The sequence below is a fragment of the Emydura macquarii genome, unplaced genomic scaffold (assembly GCF_026122565.2).
Source record: "Emydura macquarii macquarii isolate MOO-44397 ecotype Brisbane River unplaced genomic scaffold, CSIRO-AGI_Emac_v2 contig_3390, whole genome shotgun sequence".
NCBI lineage: Eukaryota > Metazoa > Chordata > Testudines > Chelidae > Emydura > Emydura macquarii.
In genome coordinates, this window is record NW_027133527.1 from 8246527 (window position 1) to 8268152 (window position 21626).

The window sequence follows — 21626 nt, forward strand, 5'->3', positions numbered from 1 at the left end:
TGACCTGAAACAGACAAGCACACTCTCATCTGCCGCCTCCAGCGGGGAGGCAGAACACTGATGGCTTTTTCTGATTCTTGCCCAGGCATTTTATCCTGCCATTGCTGCAGGAAACATCGCGGCTCTGTTTGCTCCATCTTTTGTCTTTTCAGACGTTGGAAGGGTATTTTCCCCAAAGAAAGGACTGACATGCTCTAATGACTTTGAAAAAAAAGGCTGTGTAGATTTTGTGAGATTTTGGAGTGGAGTTAAAGAGAAATCTTCTAACAAGCTGAATGTCATTTTTTTAAAAAGATAAGAAAAAGGCTGCACAAGCTGTCAGAGTTTAAGCTGCAACCTTTATGTTTAGAAAGCAAAAAGGGCAATTAAGTGTGGAAAAATAAATCTTCCAGGACTCTGTCAATGGTTCTGCAAGGTTTGTACTCAGACTGCTGAGTGACAGGCTGTATTAGTGCCTTAGGCAGTGACTCAATTTAGAGCAGCCCCTGAAATGTCTTTGATGCTGCACTGTATCCCAATAAAGATGTTTCTTAAAACGGTGCCCCTCCTCCCTGGGACCCACTCATCACAAAAGTCCACACTGGTCACTGCCGGCAGTGCTGCGTTGGCCCCGCATGGGCTGTCTGCCCAGCTGAGCTGCACTAACATGGGGCATGCATGTTGTGCATTGGCCTGGCTGAAACAGACACTTACTAGGCAAATTCTTTGTTGAACTTCCTCGCAGTTTTATAGGGTGCCTCAAACAGAGGACGATAGTGAATAAGATTGGTGCTCACGCAAGGACGGAGCATGGCAAGCACGGCTTGTCTGCAAACAGCTGCAACAGCCCAGACCCCCGACAGGCAGGAGGGTTTAGCTGGAAATAGATGTAGGGCTGCTATTGTGAGCCGGGACCCAGAGCAGTGTCCACAGGCGTGAACAAGGGGCTATGCCCCGAGTGTGAGAAACGCCAGGCAGCTCAAACAAGCAGAGCGCAGTAGTGGCAGGGGATGGGGGCAGGGAGCTGGTCTCCCACAGTGAGAGTACGTAGGCAAGCAAAAATCTCTAGTGCAGTGCCCCACTTTGTGTCATGTGCTGGTGGATTCTGGCCTGAAATTCACCAGATCTGGTCCAGGAAGAACAGCCCAGTGCCGGGGGGGGGACCTCCCTACAGCAGTACAGGGTCAGTGTAGTGGCTTTTCCTCCCTGCTCTTGGTTTCTTATCTTACAATTCTCCAGGGGATGCGATTAAACCCGGGAATCTAAGTGCAGCCATGAAGCTGTTCCACAGCTTAGAGGTGAGGGTTTTTTCTCGTCACCGACTTGTTTTCTAGAAACTGCTCTGGCAAATCACTGAGTGAACAGGAATGGCACCAGGGCACACACTCGCTTGTGCACCCGACACGGAGCCTGCGCCTGGGCACACAAACACCTCTCGTTAGAGAGTAAATAAGGGTAAGCTCGCCTTGCCCAGCCCAGCGGTGTCTGAGGAGCCGTGCTCTCTCCCCAGCGGTGACGGAGAACTCACATACCCCTCACAAAGTGTAGCTGTGTGTAGCTATGTCTCCTTGACACGTGGCTTTGCTCTGGGGCTGGAAGCTGGATGGGACTCGTTTGTTAAACGACTCAAAGGGAACGTGTGACATCCCCTCTGTGCACTTTACTGCATTCATCACCAGTGCACCGCCAGGAAGCAGCAGTTTTGGCCTCCTGGACTTTATTGCTGATCCTGATGCATTAGTGAAATGATGCGTCTTTTGTTGCTGCCGTTTGCTTATCCGGCACCCCACGCGGCAGGCCCCCAGCGCACGGCTGCGCGGGGGCGTCAGTGGAACTGAGGGAGCCTTTGCTATGTGCTCAGAACCCGTTCCGCCCCGGAGGCATTTGCCAGCTACCGCGAGCACCAGACACACTCAGGAAAGGGGTTTGGCTACGGAGAAGCCCCAGCAGCAGCCCTGCCGAGAGCCCTCCCCTCGCCTTTCCCCTTTAAGATGGGGAGCCGCGGCTGGCTGCAGAATAAAGCAAGAGGAACATACCAAGCTACTGCCCAGCAGGGGCCTGAGTCGCGCTCTCCTCGTGCACGGCGCACGGGGCAGCACCGCTGAGATCAGCACGACAACTCCCCGGCTGTGGGGCTATTCAGGCTGCGTCAGGGGGCAGAACGGGGCCCTCGCCGCCAATGTGTGTGTTACAGACTGACTGTCCTTGCTCACTATTTACCGTTGGCTCCTCTGCCACGCGCTGGGACGCAGCAGCCCCGTGATAAATGGACTGAAGGGCTCCTGGTTGCACCGTAGCGTCTGGAAGTTCAGTCGCTGACAGCCTGGCATATTTTACAGCTTGTCTCCTTACACAAGGGCACCGAGGGCACATATAAATACCTGGCGCGGTGCCCGGCAGGGAGTAAGCTCAGAGATGGATACAGTGACTGATAGCAAAGTTCGGCTTCCGGACGATTGACTGGGAAGAACCACTGGGCCCCTGGAGCGTAGGGCTCCGAGGCTGAGGGCGGGGCACGGAAAAGAGAAGAGAAGGGGGCAGCAGACGATGCAGGCTGGTCGTGGGAGCTCAGCATCCTGTCCCACAGGGAGTGGTTCGCGCTGTGCTGGGCAAAGCATCAGCTAGAAGACACCGCGGGGCAGTGCTGAGTGGGAAGGGGGAACGTTGGGGTCTCCATAGCGTCTCTCACTTTCGGGCCAGATCTGCTGGCCTCACTGCCTCCAGGTAGTTTCTCTCTCCGGCTGAATTCTGTCTGAGTGAGGGTGACACGCGGGTCCTGACAGGGCCCGAAATGAATGTGTTTTCCATTGCCAGTGTCTGCACTTGCAGCAAATTCCAGTTTTCATCTGTAAAAAGCCTTGCAGCCCCCCCACCCCTCTCCTCCTCCTGCTGCTTCTCGGCCGCTCACGGTCAGCGCGGGACCGCACCCGGTTAACAAACACGGCGTTGATCACTTGCACAGAAATGCATCAGGGGTGCCATGTTTGTGTCCAGGTGTCTGGCAGAGAGTGATAAATGGCCCCTTAGGGGAGAATTCATAAGCCATGCTGCCTGGGTAAAAGTGTGCCTTCTGCTCAGTGATCTAGAGAGTTATAAACACTGGAGAAGCATATGTTTGGGAGACAGGATTCAGATTGAATTAACTTGTTGAACAAGCGTGGAAAACTCTGTTCTCATTATTTACACAACTAAATTCACAGATTGGGAGAATAGGAGCTGCTGATAAATATACAGTGAGCACATACATAGTCACACTCCTTTTCAGGACGGAGGAGGCTCTCTCATAGTGCCAGCCCCTCCAAAGAGTTTGCTACATGGCAGACTCATAAATGTGGCAGGCTTATCAAAACAGATCCCTCTACAGGAAACATGTGACATTTCCTGGAAAGAACTTTTTAGTGCAAACCTTGTTAACAGTTAGTTGAAGTTTTCATCATTTATTGCTTTAAAAGCACATCAGAAACTCAAGGAAAGTTATTCCAGGCACGACACAGGGATTGCAGGATTGGGTTTGAGCTGCATGGACAAAGCAGGATAAAGAAAATTCAAAAGCTGAAGGGCAGCTTTTAATTCTTTGTAGTACTTATTACACAGAGAGGTGTGTATGGATTTCCTATGGAAGGAAACTGTAGGTAAATAAAGAGATCATCAGCTTTCCTGGGGTTTGCATCTTGCCATCTGCGGGCTGTTTACATGAGTCTCCAGGACACACATGTATTTAAAAGGTTGCCTATATTGCATATTTGCCGTGAAGCTATTGCATCTAAATGATACGAGTGCAGAATCCATGTGTGCATTTATTAACAGCTGCCACAACCAGAACTAGAAAAGCAAAATGGGACAGCAGTCGCTGGCAGACCCTTCCCAGTGAGGTGTTTCTTTACCCTCGCATGTGATCAGCTATGGAGATTCCTGCTCTGCGTGCAAACCACCAACCCCCCGAATCCATGCGCAAAGGCGGGGTTTCAGAGAGCCCCAGAAGACGGCCCATGTTCAGTCTCCCAAACAACAAACATTTCCATAAACGCTGTGCCAGACTTTGTGCCGGTCTTAATCCAGTCGGGGGGCATGGACCAACGGACACGTCGCACTCCCTGGCACCAGCCCGGCCAAGCCAGCCACCGGACCAGTCATTCAGTGACGAATCCTGGCCATGTGCCACCTGCGGCATGTTGTGCACACGCCAAGAAGAGCCAGTCGGATACTGTGCAGGGCCGGCTCACGCTCGTCCCTCCGTCTAAGGTCATGGCAGCCAAGCACCTCACACGCTAGAATGAACTGAGCCCCACGCGAGGCTGTGTTGCAAGCCGGGGTTTGAGCCGAGGCCAGAGACGAGAGGAGTAACAAACACTGGCACCCTGCAAAGCCTTGCACTCCCCTCCAGGATTTTCACTGCAGAGCCTGGGGCCGTAGATGGATTTTTGATTGAGGTCATGGGGTCCTGGGAGTTTACTCTGAGCTGTCTGCGGGCTGTTTACATTGAGCAGCGAGATACATGCACACGCATCAGGCTGCACTGTCACGGCACCCATCACGGTCACTTTGTCTATTAACAATCGATTGGAAAGCAGAGAATGGGGGAGGGAGGGTCAAAAAGCCTCCTTGCTGTTTGAATCTGCGTTCACTGGGGACGCAAACGCTGCCTGAGGACTATCACCCTGGCCGGAGACTTCAGCTTCACTCCCCCCAGGCGAGCATGGTGCCTGCTTTCTCTGCAGCCACTCTGCAAAGGGCCACTGCCCCGGATGGGCCCCTCTGTGTTTAACAAGGGGCTCTTTATCTGGGGCAAACACCACGCGTGTACGCCCGTTCGCGCGTCACATGGCAGCGGGTGCGGCACGTCCTACCTGCCAGGGGCTGGCTGCAGACCCCTGGAGCAGTGACACACACAGGGCCGGTCAGAGCGGTACTGCCAGGGTTACGCACATGGCGCCTCCCTGCACCCGCCTGGCACCCTAGGGGCATTCAGTCCCAGGCCAGGGGGCTGCTGCCGCAGGAGCGCAGCGTGGCAGCCGTTCAGGGACCCTGTGTGACGGAGACACTGCGCAGCCCTCCATCCTGACGGGCCAGGCAGAGCAGATCCTGTGTGCAGGCTGCTGCCAGCTCTGCCGTTAGCCTCCCTTGAGTCAGGGCCAGCCTGCAGTCGCTGGACCCGCCCGGGGACTGGGCTTGGGAACTTGGTTTTCATTCAGTTAGTTCCCGCCGGCTGCACTGTGCTCACATTCTAGTTTGCATTCCCCGCTGGTTCGCTTGGCGTCTCCAACTTTCCTTCCATCTCTCCACTGCATTTAATCTCCCCTGTGCATGCACTTCCTGGGGCTGTTTTAAGGCACCCGGATAACCCCCGGCTCTTCCCTGCACCCAAGAGATGTTGTTATTTAGTTGTTTGCCAGGAGATGAGGTAGAGCAGCAGTGGGCGAGCCAGGACAGCGTCTTGGTGTTCCCAGCATGGCCCACAGCGTAACCTCACCCCGCCTCCCACCGCGAGTCACCTCTCCAGTCACCTCTCCACATCACTGAATTTCACAGATACACGGAGCCCGAGGTCCAGGCTGCTTCGGCAGCAGCAGCAGTGGGAACTACAGGTTGTGGGACTACACACTGCGGGATGTTGGGAGAACTTCCTGGCTCCTGCCGTCTGCCCTCCCAGCAGGAACCAGTGTCAGCACTGAGTGAGGCTGAGCGCACAGGCAGGCAAGCAGAGAGGAGCTGACGGACTGTAATCCTGTTCTGTTTCCTTGCAGAATAAAACCTTGCGCCTGGTGGTTGGCGGAGGGGTCTGGGCTGAAGTGACTACACAGTGACACGCAGTGCAGAGCACCCAGAGGAGCCTTGTAAAAAGTCACAAGGCAGACTTTCCCTATCGTGAACAGCCTCTCGCTGGGCTGGTAGGCAGGAGGGGCTACGTAGGTAATTTGTGAGAGAAGATGCAAAACCTGTGGAAGTGGTATTGAGATTGCAGGGGAGTTAATGTAGTGTGAACAACAGCACTTCATCAGCAGTCTGCGCGATCAATTCACAGCCAGAGCCACCCTATTTGTCAGGGCACTGCACGGCACACCTGGGGCTGGAGGGCTAAGTATTGACAGCTCTTTCTGCACAGCAGGGCCCAGTTCTTCATTGGAAAGAAGCAGCCGTTCTGGGAGCTACGTGCTGAGGGGCCCAGACTTCCTTTGGCTTCACAAGTTTTGCCAGAAGATGGGAGCAGGAGCAGGCCTGGTGCAAGGAGCACATTTCCCCCTCCCCCCGGTAAAATGACTCCACAGACTGCAGACGCCCTCTCTCCCACAGTCAAAGTCGCTGTTACCGAGTCCCCAGTATCTGGAGGCTTGGCACCCAGCCAGCCGTCTCTCATGCCTTTTGTATTCCAGGCTGTTAATGCCTGTGCCAAGTGTGCTGACGTGTGCACAGTGGCGGCTCAGGCACACAGCCAGGAATCCCGGTGGCAGGACGCTGCTGTTTGTCACCCATTGAATCCCATTCTCGTGTCCCAGAAAGCCAGGAGCCAGCGACAGCCCCAGACGCTGTGGCCCAGCAGTGGCAGCAGGTGTCTTGCAAGTGGCCAAGCTGAGTGGGGGCGTTCGTGGCGGCGAGGGAGAGGACGCTGGACTCTGCATGACCGAGGAGCCCCAGGGGCTGTGTCAGGACATCACAGCTCCAGCAATTCAGGACGCAGGGGGCTCCGCCATCCCGAAGGCAGCAGCTGTCACTGCTCTGCACGTGCACGGAGCGATGGTGGTGAGACTATCCAGGCCGCTGCTGGCAGGCAGCTTGGGTAACGCCAGCCTCTCCCTCTGGACTGCCCAGGGAGGGCTGGCTACGCAGCCAGCCTCCTGCGGCCCGCACTTGGCAGGGACAGATCCCGCAGGACCGTGGGTCTGTTTGTCCAGAGTAGGGTGACTGGCACTGGAGACCAGGAGAGGCTGGTGGAGAGAGGGTTAGCGGGGTCGCTGCCCATCCCATGAGGAGCCCTAAGCCACCCCAGTGAGTGCAGCTGTCACGGTGAGGTTTGTAGGAGAGACGAGCCTGCGCTGCACCACGCATGGACGTGCATAAAGGTGGGTCATGTTGGGCAGGAAAGGCAAATTAAAGGGTCAGCGTGGTCTGCTGGGACACGGGCAGGCCTGTGCGTTTGAATCCCAGCTCTGCCACTGACTTGCTGTGTGATTTGGGGTGTGTCATTTAACCTCTCTGTGTCTCACTTTCTTTGTCAACAAAGTAGGGCTAATGAGACTGACCCAAGTTGCAGGGTTATGTTGTGAGCATTCTTTCGTCATTCTCTCTGTAACGCGCTACAGAAGCCCTGCATATTATTCACAGCAACAAAGTTGTGGAGTCAATGGTGTATTTGATATACCTGAAAAACTAAGCCCTGTGAGTTGTTGGTACCTGGTAATGAATCTTGCAAATAGTGGATACTTAATTAATAACAACACTTAGCACTTATATGATGCTTTACATTTACTGAGCACTCTGCAAACATTAACTAATTAATCTTCTGTGCATAGCAATTATAGCCTGCTTTATATTTTCAAAGTACTGTACAAACATTACTAATTAATCCACTTAACTATGTCCATGTTTATATTCTGAAGGACTGTCAGTGGCGCAGCAGGGACGTCTCAGCAAGGAGACTCTTCTGGGGGTTTCCTACATTCTCCATATTCAGAATGATGCTCCAAGTTTGGGTGAAGCGCCCCATAGTGGGTTGTGAGTGCCACCTGACACCATGACACAGGACCTTCCACCAGAACAGGCCACATGGGAGGGGGCAGCGATTCAATTTCGGAAAAGACCAAGGAATGAGAATGAATGAAACAATCTGATCAGTTAAGATAAACCTCTTCTCCTGCGAGCCCTCCTCCTACAGAGAAACCTAAGGGACCATAGCCAAAACCTCCCAGCCACACGCAAAGAGGAGGAATCACTCACAAATAATCAAATAGGCAAAGCTTCCTAGAATGAGAGCTGGGGAGTTTTTGATTTTGCCATTATACCAACCTGTAACTGTGTTCAGTGGTGTTTCCACGTGCAGGTGTGTCTGTTTGTACATTTGCCCAGCACATGGAGGGGGAGCATTTTAAAAGAAACTTAAATAAATGAGCAAGAAGCAATCGCCAGTTTCCCAAAACTTTCACAGTCATGGGAAAAACTGTGCCCGATAGCTAGGAAATAAATAAACCATTCGCCATAAACAGAAATCCAAATGCAACCCATGTGCTTCCCGGGCACTTTGCAGGACTGGACTATAAATCTGGTGGCTCTGAACAGTTGCTTTTGAGGCAAACACTTGCTACCAAGAGCAGTCACATCACAAGATGCTCCAAGGCACTGTGGAGGCTTTAGCCTCAGGAACCCATTGATGTAATGTGGACACACAGTAAAATCCGGGTGTCTGAATTTAAAACTGTAGAGACAAGATTAAAAAACAGAAAGGCAAGGGACAAAACCATAGATGAAATGTACAGAAGGAGAGTGTGTCCTGGAAAGCAGCAGCAACTCTGAAAGAGCTTTAGGGCGCAACACTTTAAACAGGATGGTGAAAACCGAAGCGGGTTCAGAGAAGAGCTGCAGGAACACCACCAAGTGTGGGAACCTGCCTCGCAGTGAAAAACTAACGCAGCTCAGTCTATGCATCACGTTGAAGAGAAGTTTAAAAGATGACTTGATCACAGCCTGAAAATAGCTGCCTGGGGAGAAGATAGCTGACATTTATCAGACAAAGACATCACAAGACCCAATGGCTTCAAGATAAAGGTAGACAAATGTAACTTGGACATACAATGTAAATGTTTAACAGGGAGGGGGAGTAGCCATTAGCACACACGGGTTGGGGTGCATGCTCCAAATCTTTCTGTAGAACATGCTCCAGCTCAGGCATAAGTTATTCAGCTCCATAATGTCACTTCTGTCCCAGGGATGGATTATTCCACCCCATGGAAAGACTGTCTGGGTGACAGTCTCTGTCCTGCAGGTGCTCAGACTATGATCTAATGGGCCTTTCTGGCCTTAACACCTGGGAAACTATACAGAGATGGTTTACTCTGGAAAAGTGAGAACAAAACCAGAAGGAGAAAGAGGCAAGAACTGTGGTTGGGGCTTTGTGTGTTTGGTTTTGGTTTTAACGTGGATATTGCTCTCAGAACCCCCGTCTCCTGGCCATGAAAGGCAATGACTGTGGGTGTTTTTATTAACTGGATCAGGGAATCACCATGGACTTCTCCACAGTCAAAACAAAATGCAATTATTTTCTCCATCTTAGGTTCCCCGCACTCACACCACAAATACCCTGTAGAGACTAATCAAGCATTTTCTCCTACAGGCTAGGCAGGAAGAAAGTGAGAGCAGGATTTCTCTTTACATACTTAGGAGGAGTCCAGATTCTACTGTGATGGGGACTGTTGGTGGAGTGCCTCCCTGCAGAACTGTGCCATGCAGTAGCCACTCAGCCTCAGTTTCCTTACTAGTCTTCTGCTGCTCTGCCCAGCCTCCTGTTGCCTGCTGGGGTGCAGAGATGTAGTCCTCCAGCTAGGTCAGGTGCAGTTCTCCCTCTCCAGGGACATGCACGAACCATAGAACATAAACTCTCCCATTCCTCCAGGAGATCTGCTTGGCGCTAGGCACAGCCCAGCCCTGGCCAGCCATCTAGCCCACAGTGAGATTTCCACATCTGCTCTCTCCCTTCCAACTGAGCAGAGCTCTTCTCTTGAAGTCTGTTTCCTGCTCCAGGGGTCTTCATTTGGGCTAAGTGGGCCTCCATTAGCTCATAGTCCCCTTCCTGCCTTATGCAGAGGGTTGGATGCACCATTACCGGGACCAGCCGCACAGACGGGAAGAGACAACTCAGCCCGCCATCACACACCCAAGCCGCAGTGGAAATAAACACCCACGCAAAATGGAGGGTGCAGAGCTGGAAGCCACTTCAATTCTACAGTGCTGCGGCCAGGCTGCGGCGCCGCAGAGAACAGAGTGATGACGTCTCACAGTCACTGTAAGGTAAGCTAAGGTAAGCTAAGGTCACTCACGCCTTGCCTGGCGGGCTGGTAATGAAAGCCTGCCCAGGAAAAGTCCATCTTGAGGGACAGTTTGTATGAGGATTAGGACCATGATTTGATGCGTCTCCTCTGATTTCAGTGGTGCCCATCACTGCCTCTGGACGACAACTTGTGGGAAATGCACCCACCCAAGGCCAATTAAAGCGCCTGAGATTCATACATAACATTCACCTAACTAACAAGGATTGAGTTATCATCTTTCAGGAAATAACGCCAGCTCTTCCCACACGCAGCACAGGGACGAGCAACGTTCTACATTTCCAAACTTGCGCCTCTGTGCTAGACTCTCTCTGGGATCCCCACCAGGCCAGACATGAAGCACGTTGTTACTAATGCAGCAACTTGAACTATTTTCCATTAAAAAAAATCCTACCCAAAGAGTGCTGCCAATCAAATTCTCTTTAAACATGCTCTACGTACACCCACTGACGCGGCGCTGCAGCGCTCTCCTGTCGATGCCATTCTAACGCTGTCAACAGAGCTTGCTGAAGCACTTACACTGCTCTGCTGACCTCCATTATTTATGACAGCATGTGAAATTGATTGTGGTTGAAAGATCCTTACTGGAATAAAATGAGCTTCTCAATTATTGCCATGCGAATAAATCTCTGTTTGCCAGTGTCCCCCCCCGCGGAGCACTTACACAACCCCGGGTTCATGGCAATAGATATTTCTAGCTGGCAAAATACAGGTGACTGTATTGTAGTAATTGTCAAGTTACATGAATCCAGAGGTCAAGTGATTTTCTCTCTCTCTTTAACAATACCAGAGGAAAAACATTAGCACAACATCTCTATTGTGAGGCTAATGCATAGCTCACGACAAAACCTCTTGTCTTGCAAGCAGTGGTCATTTTCAATATCTTCTCTCAGATGTAGAACAGGAGCTATGCACTCGGTGTTAATGGGTTTATGGAAAGATTAATAGACCTTTCAGGGATCCAACTTCCGGTTGTTTTCTCTTTCCCAGAAAATCTTCAGCCAAGTATAACGTAGTGACTGAACTTAACCCATTACAACAACACTGAGACGCCTCCTGCCATTTCGCTGTGTTTATTTCTTCCTTCAGGAAGGCAGATTTTGTATGTTGACGACAGGATGCCACACGGCTGTGAGTGGGAAGATTTACCAACCCATCTGCCTGTGTGTCTGAGCAGCGCACTGTGCTGTCTGAGCGCCTTGCACACAGAGCTCCAGCGCCACATGAGCTTGGGGCGAGTGGCTCCAAGCCTGACAACCCACTCACAGGAGCGAATCCCCATTTGGGGCTGGCTCCAGGCCTGGCGTCTCTCTTGGCTGCGATGGGCAGGAAGAGGCAGCATGTGGACAGGCAGCGAAGTACGAAGGGAATGGGGGGGAGGGGACCAGCCTGTGGCCCATGCCCAGATCTGCAATGGGAGCACAGCTCGGTACATGGCCTGAGAGCAGGGGCGGGAATCCAGCCTGGAGAGCACGCTCATTCTCACAACCCAGGCAACAGGACAAGGCGATCAGGCTCCACCCGCCCCAGCCGGGGGCGGCCGTTCGCCAGCTCTGCGTGCTCTGCCCCAGCAGAGTCCGTTGTGTTTTGTCAAGGTCCAGACTCCAGAGAAAGTGATACAAAAATTATAGCAATAACGAGAATAAGTCAATAAAAAGATTGCGGGGTCCATTCAAAAGCGCCTGGCGGTCCGGATTTAGCTCGTGGGCTGCCTGTTGGTTCCCTGCCCACCCCAGGCCTGCATGGACCTTCCAAAGGCAGTGGGGCATCCCCACATCGCACTGTCCACAGTGCTGGTTTCACCACCGCCTGACGCGGTGCCAGTGTTTAGCTCCCCAGCTGTGCAGCCGCGGCAGTGACTCCAAGAGACCAGCGCTCACCTCCAGCAAACAGGTCATTTCCCTGGCCTTTGACCACCAGGGCTCTTCCCCGCAGGCTGTGCAGGCTTCCCTGGCACTGGGTCAGGTCACCCTGGAGACTCCATCCTCCCGCTGTGCATAAAGCAAACCCCTCTCTGCTCCCAGCTGACCCTCCGTGTGCTCCAGGACACAGGCAGAAGCAGCAGCCCCGCATGGGACTGCTCCTGCACCCTAGCACAGGGGGACATCTGCAATTTCCAACAATGCCATGTCCTTGAGAGAGAAACAAACCCCCCACCTGCTCTCCCAGGCGCAGAGGCCATTCTGTGCACACTGGATACCTTAGGGAGAGGCGCCGACACCACGGTGATGGGCACCTAGCCAGATGGAAACCTCTCCAGCCTGAGAAACCCAGAGCACTCATTGCTCGGCCGGCCCGATTCCTGTCTCATCCTAGGAGCTCTTCTCTGCACCGGTTCCAGTCTGAATTCATCTTTCTTGAACGTGGGTGACCAAAGTACAGCCAGCAGGAAGGCAATCAACCCCCAGGACTCAGCTAGCCTGACCTGAATGAACTGCTCACCAATCAGTGTCCAAGCTACTCAGTCAGCATTTGGGGCTCGGTATTTTGTAGCCCCACTCAGCGGGGTAGTTGGATGCCAGGCATTAATACTCCTTTCTGCCTGGAACGCCACACCGGGCATGCACCCTGCACTGGCACAGACTCAGCTTCTCTCTGCCCGCCAGGGATCCCCAGCTGCCAGGGAAACATGTCAGTTACCAGCAAGACTAGATGTCCTCCGATCCCTGCTCTCCCATCACCCTGCGCCCTCCTGAGTCACTGCCCGTCCTGCTTGCTCACTCGGTGAAACCCACCACTCTGCAGACCCCAGCGCAGGACCCAGATTAGTCCTAAACCAAGCCCTGGCCTCTGACCATCAGCTCCTCTGGAGGCATCTCAAGCTGCCCACTCAAAATCCCTAGTCACTTTGTAACCAGGAGGAGACTCGTCTGGGCCTTTCCCACCCGACTCTCTGCTGCGGCCTCCCCTCCCCGGATAATGCACATTCATTAAACAGCATTACCAGCAATGCAGGCTGGCAATCCCCTAGTAAGCCACAGCGACTTGCTCTGCTGGTTGTTGTTTTTTCTTTGTCTCCAGCGAGCTCACTTAAGATTTAGGAAGGGAAAAGCCAAGTGGGAGCACTCCAGGAGCAGACCTGGCCCTGACCACTGCCTGGAACTAGCGTGGGTCAGCGGTTAGCTTAACCGCAGCCCCTGAGAGCGGCTCTGGGGACAGATGTTTTCCCACAGGGGCCAAAGGCTGAGGAACTCAGCTGTGCCGCTGTCCCCAGCCATGACTACCTCGCTGCATCTGAGCATGGGCCACCCTAGAGCATGCCCGGAGGGCTCGTGACCCGCCAGGTTTGGAAGTGAGGAGATCACTGCTGGTCTGGCCCAGAGCACCGCTCCTGTCCTGGGTCTGACTGCAGTGCTACCGGCTGGACTGGACTGGACTGGGCTGGGCTGCTTCTGATTTTTAGGTCCCTGGGCACACGGGCCTGGCTGGGGAGACCCACCCAACCTTGCTGGCTGCTGCGTAGCATCCGTGTGGCCGGTCTGTGCAGCAGTGATGCTCGCTCTGCTGTAGGGAGAACCCAGAAATCCTCCTCTTTCTGAAGCTGCTCCCTTCATATTCCCCTTCCCTGCAGGTTTGATTAATTCGGCTTCATGGCTGTGCCCCTCACCAGTTAATGGTTAGATAAATAGAAACCTGAACAGCCAGGAATTTCCTCCCTCTTCCCAGGAGCTAAACCCTGCACACGCCTGCAGCTCAGGCGACACATGGAGCTTGCTGCAGCCCCGGAGCCCGTGCAGCACCGTAGGGACCTCAGCAGCACGGGCTGCAGCCTGGGTCATATGCGGCCTGTGTTTCTTTGTTCAACGCGCTGCATTTCTTGGGGAAATGGGGTTAAAACTGCTAGTAAAATAGAAGGCGAGAGCACCAAGCCATTGAAAGGTTGGGAGCTAAACAGTCAAGGCAGCCTGTCTGCCCAGGGGTCAGAGATATTCCAGCCAGCGAGCCTGCTCCCAGCCGGAGACACCCTCTGCTCCTGAGGGCATCTAGCCGCCAGCAGGACCAGTGCAGCTGGTCCCGCAGCGCCTAGCTGGGATAGTCACTGCCCCGCTACACGGCTGGCCACCAGTGCCTGCAGTTTAAGGAGCTGCTAACAGGTGAGGTGACCTCAGACTGGGCACCGCCATACGCTCTGTGCAGCCCAGGACCCCGCACTCTCCAGATCCTGCTCCCACGGTGGGGAGTTGTGCAGACGTGGGGGCCAGGCTGGTGACGAGGCCATGTCAGAGCGTTGTGAACAAGCATTTCCCAGTCCGCGAGCTCCCTGTCTAGCAGAGCCACTGTGCCGCGAGTGCTTTCAAAGCCCGGTGGCAATGGCCCCTGATGGCTGGGGCTCACATGCCATCGGGCCTGGGAACTAGGTTTCTCTGCGGATGAAGAGACTGGCCGCAGTAACTCCCAAGGTGCAGGCATGGCTCCTTACCGCTACAACAACACCTAGAGCTGAGCCCAGATTTTTGGGTTGCAACTTTTTTCAAGAGACTAATGCAGATTTGGCAACAGCAAAATGTCTTGCAAACTGGCGTCGAGTCAGCTGACTGGGCCACTTCAGAGAAATACGAACAAACCCAGACACAAAAAATAAAACCAGTTTGTTTTAACCTTTGCAGAATGTTTTGAAATGATTGAAATTGAAACAAGACGTTTGGGGCGACCCGCAATGATTCTTTTTCTGCCTTTTCGAAATCGTCGACAAACCCAAAACTCCGTAGTTCCCTCCGCCCTAGGAACTAGCACCAGGGCCCAACGTGCACAGAGCTACTGGGCGTGGCACCGGCTGGTGTCCTGGCCCACAATGTAGCTACACTGCTCCCCCCACTTCCAGAATGCGGCCCCTGCCCCTGCTCATCATCAACACCGGGAGGGGCCCCAGCCATGCGGGTAGTCTCTGGGCGCCGCACCTCTTTGTTAAATATGCATTTATGCAAACTAGACAAAGCCCTCCAGCTCCTGATTGGCTGCTAGCATGGCTCTCCAGTGCTGTGGCAGGGTGCGCTAGAAGAAGTGCTCTGCCGAAGCCAGCCCAGTGAGGCAGCGGGAGTGGGCAGAACAGGCACTACTGCCAGTCTGTGGTGAACGAGCCATTGGCCCAGGCACCCAGGGTCGTCCCACCTCCACACAGGAGTGTGGCCCCAGAAAATGCAAACCTGGCCTTCCTCGGTAACCAGCCCAGGAAGAGGTCTCTGCACAGCACGCACTGGCCTTTGGGCCGGGTTGTGGGTTGCCAGTTTTGCTTGGACGCATTCCTGGAGGTTTCGTCACGTGACATAATCTTTAATTCCTGGAGCCTCCAGGACGATCCCGGTGGGCTGGCAACGCTACATGAGGGTGCTAGCGGGATAAGAGCGGGACTGGCTGGATCTCCCACACGCCGTGCAAGGTGGCTTGGTCAGGAGCTCATTCTGCTGTCCTGGAAGCGGGCACTGGGTGACTGCTCGGCTTGCCTAGCCTAACCAGACAGGTCTGAGGGGAGCTGTGACTGTGCTCAGTACATACATCAGTGGGGCAAACGCCGGGGAGGGAAAGGAGTTTAAGGCCAATGTTGGCACAGGAACAAAACTGGCCACCAGGAAAGTTAGTCTTGAACTGAGATGACGGTTTCTAACCATCCGAGGAGCGAAGCTCTGGAAGAGCTGCCCAAGGGGAGCAGGGGGGCACAGAACCAGCTGATTTGCAGAGTGAATTTGATAAGTCTATGGTGCGATTGCCTACAGTGACAGATGGTCCAGCTGCACCTGTGATTGGCAAAGAGCACCCCTGGCCAGCAATGGGACACCAGGTGGGGGCTCTGCGTTACCACAAAGAATTCTCTCCCAGCTGGCTGGCTGGTGGGTCTTGCCCACGTGCTCGGGGTGTAACTGATCACCGTATCTGGGGTCGAGAAGGAACTCCCCCCAGGTCAGATTGGCAGAGACCCTGGCGGTGGGGGGCGGGGGGGTTCTCCTGCCTCTGCAGCGTGGGGCAGAGGTCACTTGCGTGTTTGAACTAGAGTAAGGGGGAGTCTCTGAAATTTGCAGTCTTTAAAACCAGGTTTGAGGCCCTCAGTAGCTCAGCAGAGGCTGTGGGCCTGTCACAGGAGGGGGGGGTGAGTTTCTTGTTGACTTTAAGACTGTCATGGTCATCGAATCTGACCCCCTGCACATTGCAGGCCACGAACCTCAGCCTTGGTGATCATGACAGTCCCGCCTGGCCTTGCAATCTGAGTCGTGAGGATGCGTAGCGCCCCTCCGTAGGGCAGGGTTCCCGAGCAACCCAGAAATGCTGGTTGTTACAGCCAGAAAAGTGCACAGGCCCCGTTTGCCGGCGTCATCGGACTCCACCCAGCGCTGCCGACGAGCTCTGGTTTTTGGTTCTCTTTTCTAACCTGGACGTTCTGCAATGCCAGGGTGATGCAGGGAGTGGATGGAGCAAGCTCCTCATCCAGGTCCCTTTTCTAAAAGTCCATTGGATCCAGAGTTCTCAGACTGAGAACGTATCAGCTACTGAACTGATCGTTCCTGTCCGGCCATAAATGAGTGCACACATGCAGATTCCCTGGGACTGCTCCTCAGCCTGGTGCCCTGCATGACGCTTAACAGGAGACGTCAGACTATTAAGGAAGATAATATGCAGTGTCCATGTACCTGACCGTTATCTACACTTCTATTAACAAACAGACCGTGCAGGCTGCTTAATATCCGCACCGTTTACATTGTCATTACAACCGAGTAAAGCCGGAGTCTTTCAAGTCACTGTAACAGAAGGAAGGTTTCTGAAAGCCTGATTTAAATACGGTAACTCAAAGAGACAAGAATCAGGCATTTGGCACAGACATATTTATTCCATCTGGTACAATGAACACTGGCCATGGGCCTTTGGTAATCAGGAGTCTAATGGGTTTTGCATTTGCGTTTTAAATTAAGAAATAACTGGTTTCCCAATCTGTCGCTATTAGGATATTTGTGGTTTCTGTGCAAGAAAATGAATAAAATGGTTATGAAACATTTACCCAAAGCCTGTACCTGCAAATCACTGATTTATTCCTTGGCACGATAACGAGGACAGAGCGCTCATCATCATCTTGATTCAATCCCAAAAATAACAATGGGAAACTAAGAAAAGAATTGCAGCTCGTCACACAGAATCTTTGCCAGAGCAGCCAGTCCCAGCACAGAGGCTGTCCTCCGTGGGGGTAGTGGTGACAGCCCCCCAGGCCGTTCCAAGCCACCTGCTGAATGCTATAAACCCGTGTTTCGCAATGACCAGTCCATGGACTGGCACCGGGCCCTGAGATCTCCCTGAGAGTGTAGGAAGCCGGTCCCTGGTACCAAACACTGCTATAAAGGGCAGTGTCTAGCTACATCCAGCTGCGCTGGCCACGCACCAGTCCCTGGGGTCGCCAGCACCACAATGCTCGGACATCGCACTGCGTGGCCTTTCGACGGAGTCAGGTGCCCCAGTTTAAAGCTGGGAGCAGCTTTCTGGTCTCAGCCTGGGGTGTGACGTAGCACAGGGCTGGCTCCACCCGTCGCTGTTCCATGCAGAGCGCTGTGCTTCAGGCAGCGCTCGCCCTGCTGGCCTCAGCCGCCATTGCCCTGCCTGCCCTCCACCCCAGAGGCAGCTGCATTTCACGATGCTGATTCCTGCATGTGTGTAGCTTGCTCAGGGCATTGGCACTCGTCTGGAGGAAGAGGGAGCTCCAAGGGTTACTGTGCCTTGTGGGTGATGTGCGCGAGGGGATAGCTGGGAGGAGACTTTAAGCCCCGATTCTGAGCAGGACTGAAGCCATGTTTTTGGCAATAAGCAGTAGCGTCACCCGGTGGCAGGTGCGGGACAGTGACCCGTGTGCAGCCTGCCGAGGCCCATGCTGTGCTGCAGCGTTACCCCGGCTATGGACGTGTCAGCGGCAGAACACCCGGCTCATGGCGCTGGGGTGCGCCGCGCACTGAACACTACCCTTCAGAGCCACAGCTCACAAGTGACCCTGCAGCCTCCGCCAGCTGGCCCGAGACAGGCTCGTGAGCCCGTGGCCGCCCCTGGGCTCTTGGGGCGCTCAGACAGGTACACGGGAGCCATTGCTGGACCAGTGCATGCTCGCTCAGGCGCCAGCAAAGAGAGGGTTAACGCTCCCCCTAAGAGCCAGGCTCTGCCCTTTGTTCCAAACACTCCCTCCTTGCGCCAGGCTGCAGCAAAGCAAGTCACGGCAGCTCAATACACAATAAGTGCTGTGCCTGCGTCTCCGGCGGAGTCAGGGGTGAATCATAACTTCATCAGCTCACAAGGGAAGGAACCAATTATCTGGCTGTTGTGTTCAGTCCATTTCAGTGGGAGGCTCATAACCTAACCAGTCCTTGTAGTCAAGGAGAATAAAATATATGCTGACATCAGTATACAAAAGTTCCCATTGGAAGCCACTTTCATTGCAGTGTCATGAATCTTTTCAGAAACAGCTTGAGACGATTCATTCTGTGTATCAATCTTTCTAGGGAGCTGGGCTGACGATGGTCGTACATAATAATGCTTAAGTCAATTCGCATGCACACTCAGTTGCTGTCTGCAAGGCCTGGGCCTAATCAGTACATTAAACAGAAACTTATGACGAATAACTCTGAAAGGACCTCTCCAGGGGCAGCAAAACGCTCCTCTGGCTTCTCACAGCTCCTTGGGCGTGTGCTGTAGCTACACACTTTCCCCTTGAGGAAGGGAGAATGAAAAGTCATAACTCTTCTTCTGTTTACTTGGGTGACACATTTTTTATGAGCCAAAATCTTTACTTTATGCCTGACAGTCTTTCTGTGACTTTATGTCTGTCCTGTAATCATGGGGCCGCACTGGATTAGGGCCAACGCCCGTAAAAACAGTAGCTTAGTCCATTCCCCGCTTGAGGGGAGCCAGGTACCACACTACAGCAGCTTGGAAACACATTGGCCATTCAGCCCCACGGCTGGCGCCTGCTCCAGTGGACGGAGGCTCAGGCCAGGCTTCTGCATGGTGTGCTGGGCGCCGGCACGCTGGGCCTCCCTGGGTTCCAACACTGACTGTGTCGTACAACAAACCACACGCAGAGCAGCAGGCGTCACTTGGTGGCCAGCCCAGCCTCGTTCTGCATCCTGCTGGTGGGAAGGGCCTGCAGGCTCGAGACTGACAGATCTATGTGCAATCACAAATGCAGACTGGGAGCTACCTGAGGCTGGAGGGGAGGCAGCCGGAGCCTGATGCAGCCGCTTTGAAAGCCACCCGCAAATCAGCAAGTGGCAAGATTTCAAATGAGGGTAAAACTCCTAATTACAGCACAAGGAACTAGCTGCTAATGTCAGCTGTCCGGGGTGCAGTGTTAATGGCCTCAGCCTCTGAGTGACAAGGCCAGGCTCTGAATCCCACAGGAGAGCTAAGGCTCAGCTCAGTGCATTTCTATGACAAGGTTGCGTGCCCCGGTGGCTCTGCATGTGGCGCTTTGAGGAGCTGGGGAGGCTCGGAGCAACGTGACGACAAACTCCGTGTCCCCTCCTGGAGCAAGCTAAGAAGGCCAGGCTATTGCAGTGCTGCAGAGAAGGGAGGCGCAACGCCAGAGTCAGAAAGGGAGCGGAGCCTGCGGGACTCACTCGCTGCATGCTTCCTTTACGGAAGGGGAACGTGCCCTCAGCAAAGGGCAGAGACAGCCACAAACAGCGCTGCCTCTGCAAAGGAGCGGAGGCTGCCCGGTGCACGGAGCACATCTGAAGTGATGACACAGGCACTTGAGGAGCTCGCCACTTGGAAGTGCCAGCAACATGCCAGGATACAAACAGCACTGGGGAGAGGGAGCCAGATGGCTCCCTTCCAGCCCGAAGTGATGCTGTGCACAGTCACGCTGGGCGCTGATCATCAGCCACAGCACAAGAGCCTGAAGAGGCATTTCATGCCCTGCCTGGCTCAGCCTCTGTAAGCGTTCGCCTCTTGCCCAGCATTAGTGACAGCCCCGACCTGCTGTGGGTCGTGTCATTACCTGTAGCACCCTGGTGCATCAGAGACCAGGCCCCCACCGTGCGAGACACAGCACAAGCACAGCACAAAGAGCAGGGCTGGGCTGGAGCAGCTTCCAGTCTAAGTAGCCGGGAAGAGACAACAGCTGGATCCAGGCAGACGGGGGAGGAGGGCAAGGAGACAGTCCTGGTCAGCGTGACAGGCTGCCGGCCCAGCACACCAGAGGGCTAACCGATGCCAAGTTCTCTGGTCCGGCAGAGGAGAGTGAAGGAGGTTTTGTGGCTGTTTCCCGAGACCGCCTCCCAAGTGTGTGAAAGCCGAACTGCTCGTCTGACAATGTAACACGTGGGTCATGGAGCCCGGCGTCACAGGCCAATATGGGCCCGAAATCGTGGAAAGGAAACCAGGCGAGCGCTTCATTGGCAGCAGCAGAGGAAGGGCAGGAAGGATTTCCCCAGCAAACCTGGCGCAGTGAGGAGCCCCAGCAGCTGGCACCGCTGCAGGGCGAGCAGTGCTGGACACATTCCTTTGTAGCGGTGATGGGGTTACAGGAGGGACGTGGCTTGCCTCAGCTCCTGAACTGGAATACAGCGACTTACCGAAAGTTGGGAGACCCCGCGGGGATGTTCTGACAGATACGGGTCAGGCTGCTCAGAAGAGAGCTCCCAGGGGAAAGCCACGTTGTGCTGAGTAAATCAGTTTAGTTAAAACCACGTGAAACCTCAGTTTGACAGCTCCGGCTTTCAGGATCGATGTGCCGCCCAGTGACACGGGAACGGCTGGTTTTACAGTCGTTTACTCTGTGTGTCCTAGATAGATTGCCCAGTCACGACAGAGCTAGGTCAGCGTGTTCTCTGCCAGCTTCGAAGTGACACGGATAGTCAGAAACACCAGAACTGCCGCTGCAGATCAGACCAGGATCCTGCCGCTGAGGGGCCAGGACTGGCTGCTTCGTAGGCAGGTGCCCCAAGAGGGACAAAACTGGAATCACCCGTCTGACCCCATCAGCCTGAGCTCGGCTAAGGCTTTGAAGCAGGCGTAGATTCCCTCCTACATTTATTCTTCAGCCTTTTGTAACCTGACTGGGGTGTCCTCACTGGCCATACAAACTCTTCTCAGCTGCTGGGCTCAGCAGTAACTCCGGCAGTGAGTTCCGCAGGTTAGCTGTGCATTGTGTAAACAGACAGAATTTCTCTCTATTAGTTTGACGCTGGTTGGCTTTTCAGGGGAATGGAGCGTCCCCTTGCACCTGCGTATGCAGCGGTAAATAGCAGTGCCTGCTTTAACCATTCCTTATTTTGTCCCACTTATCTGGCTCCTCGCAAAAGAAGCCACAGCTGCTCTTTTCTCTCTCTATCTCTCTCTCTCTCTCACACCATTGGAAATGTTTTCTGGACTTGGCATCAATCCATCACTTTCTCTGTGACGCCCCCTGCGTGCTTTGGCCCCCCAGACCTCTGGTGCCGCACTGATTCAGCTGGAAACTGCGGACTGATGCCAGCAGTGCCGCCACGTCACACTAAAACCCCTTCAGACCCCTGCATGGACAGCCTGGGCCGGGCAGCGTTGCTCGTTTAATGCAGCACTTTGCTCCTGCTCCTGCTCTGCTGACGTCTCAGTACAACAGGACCTCATCTTCACTCCCTGAAAGCACTGGCTCTCTGCTCCTTGACA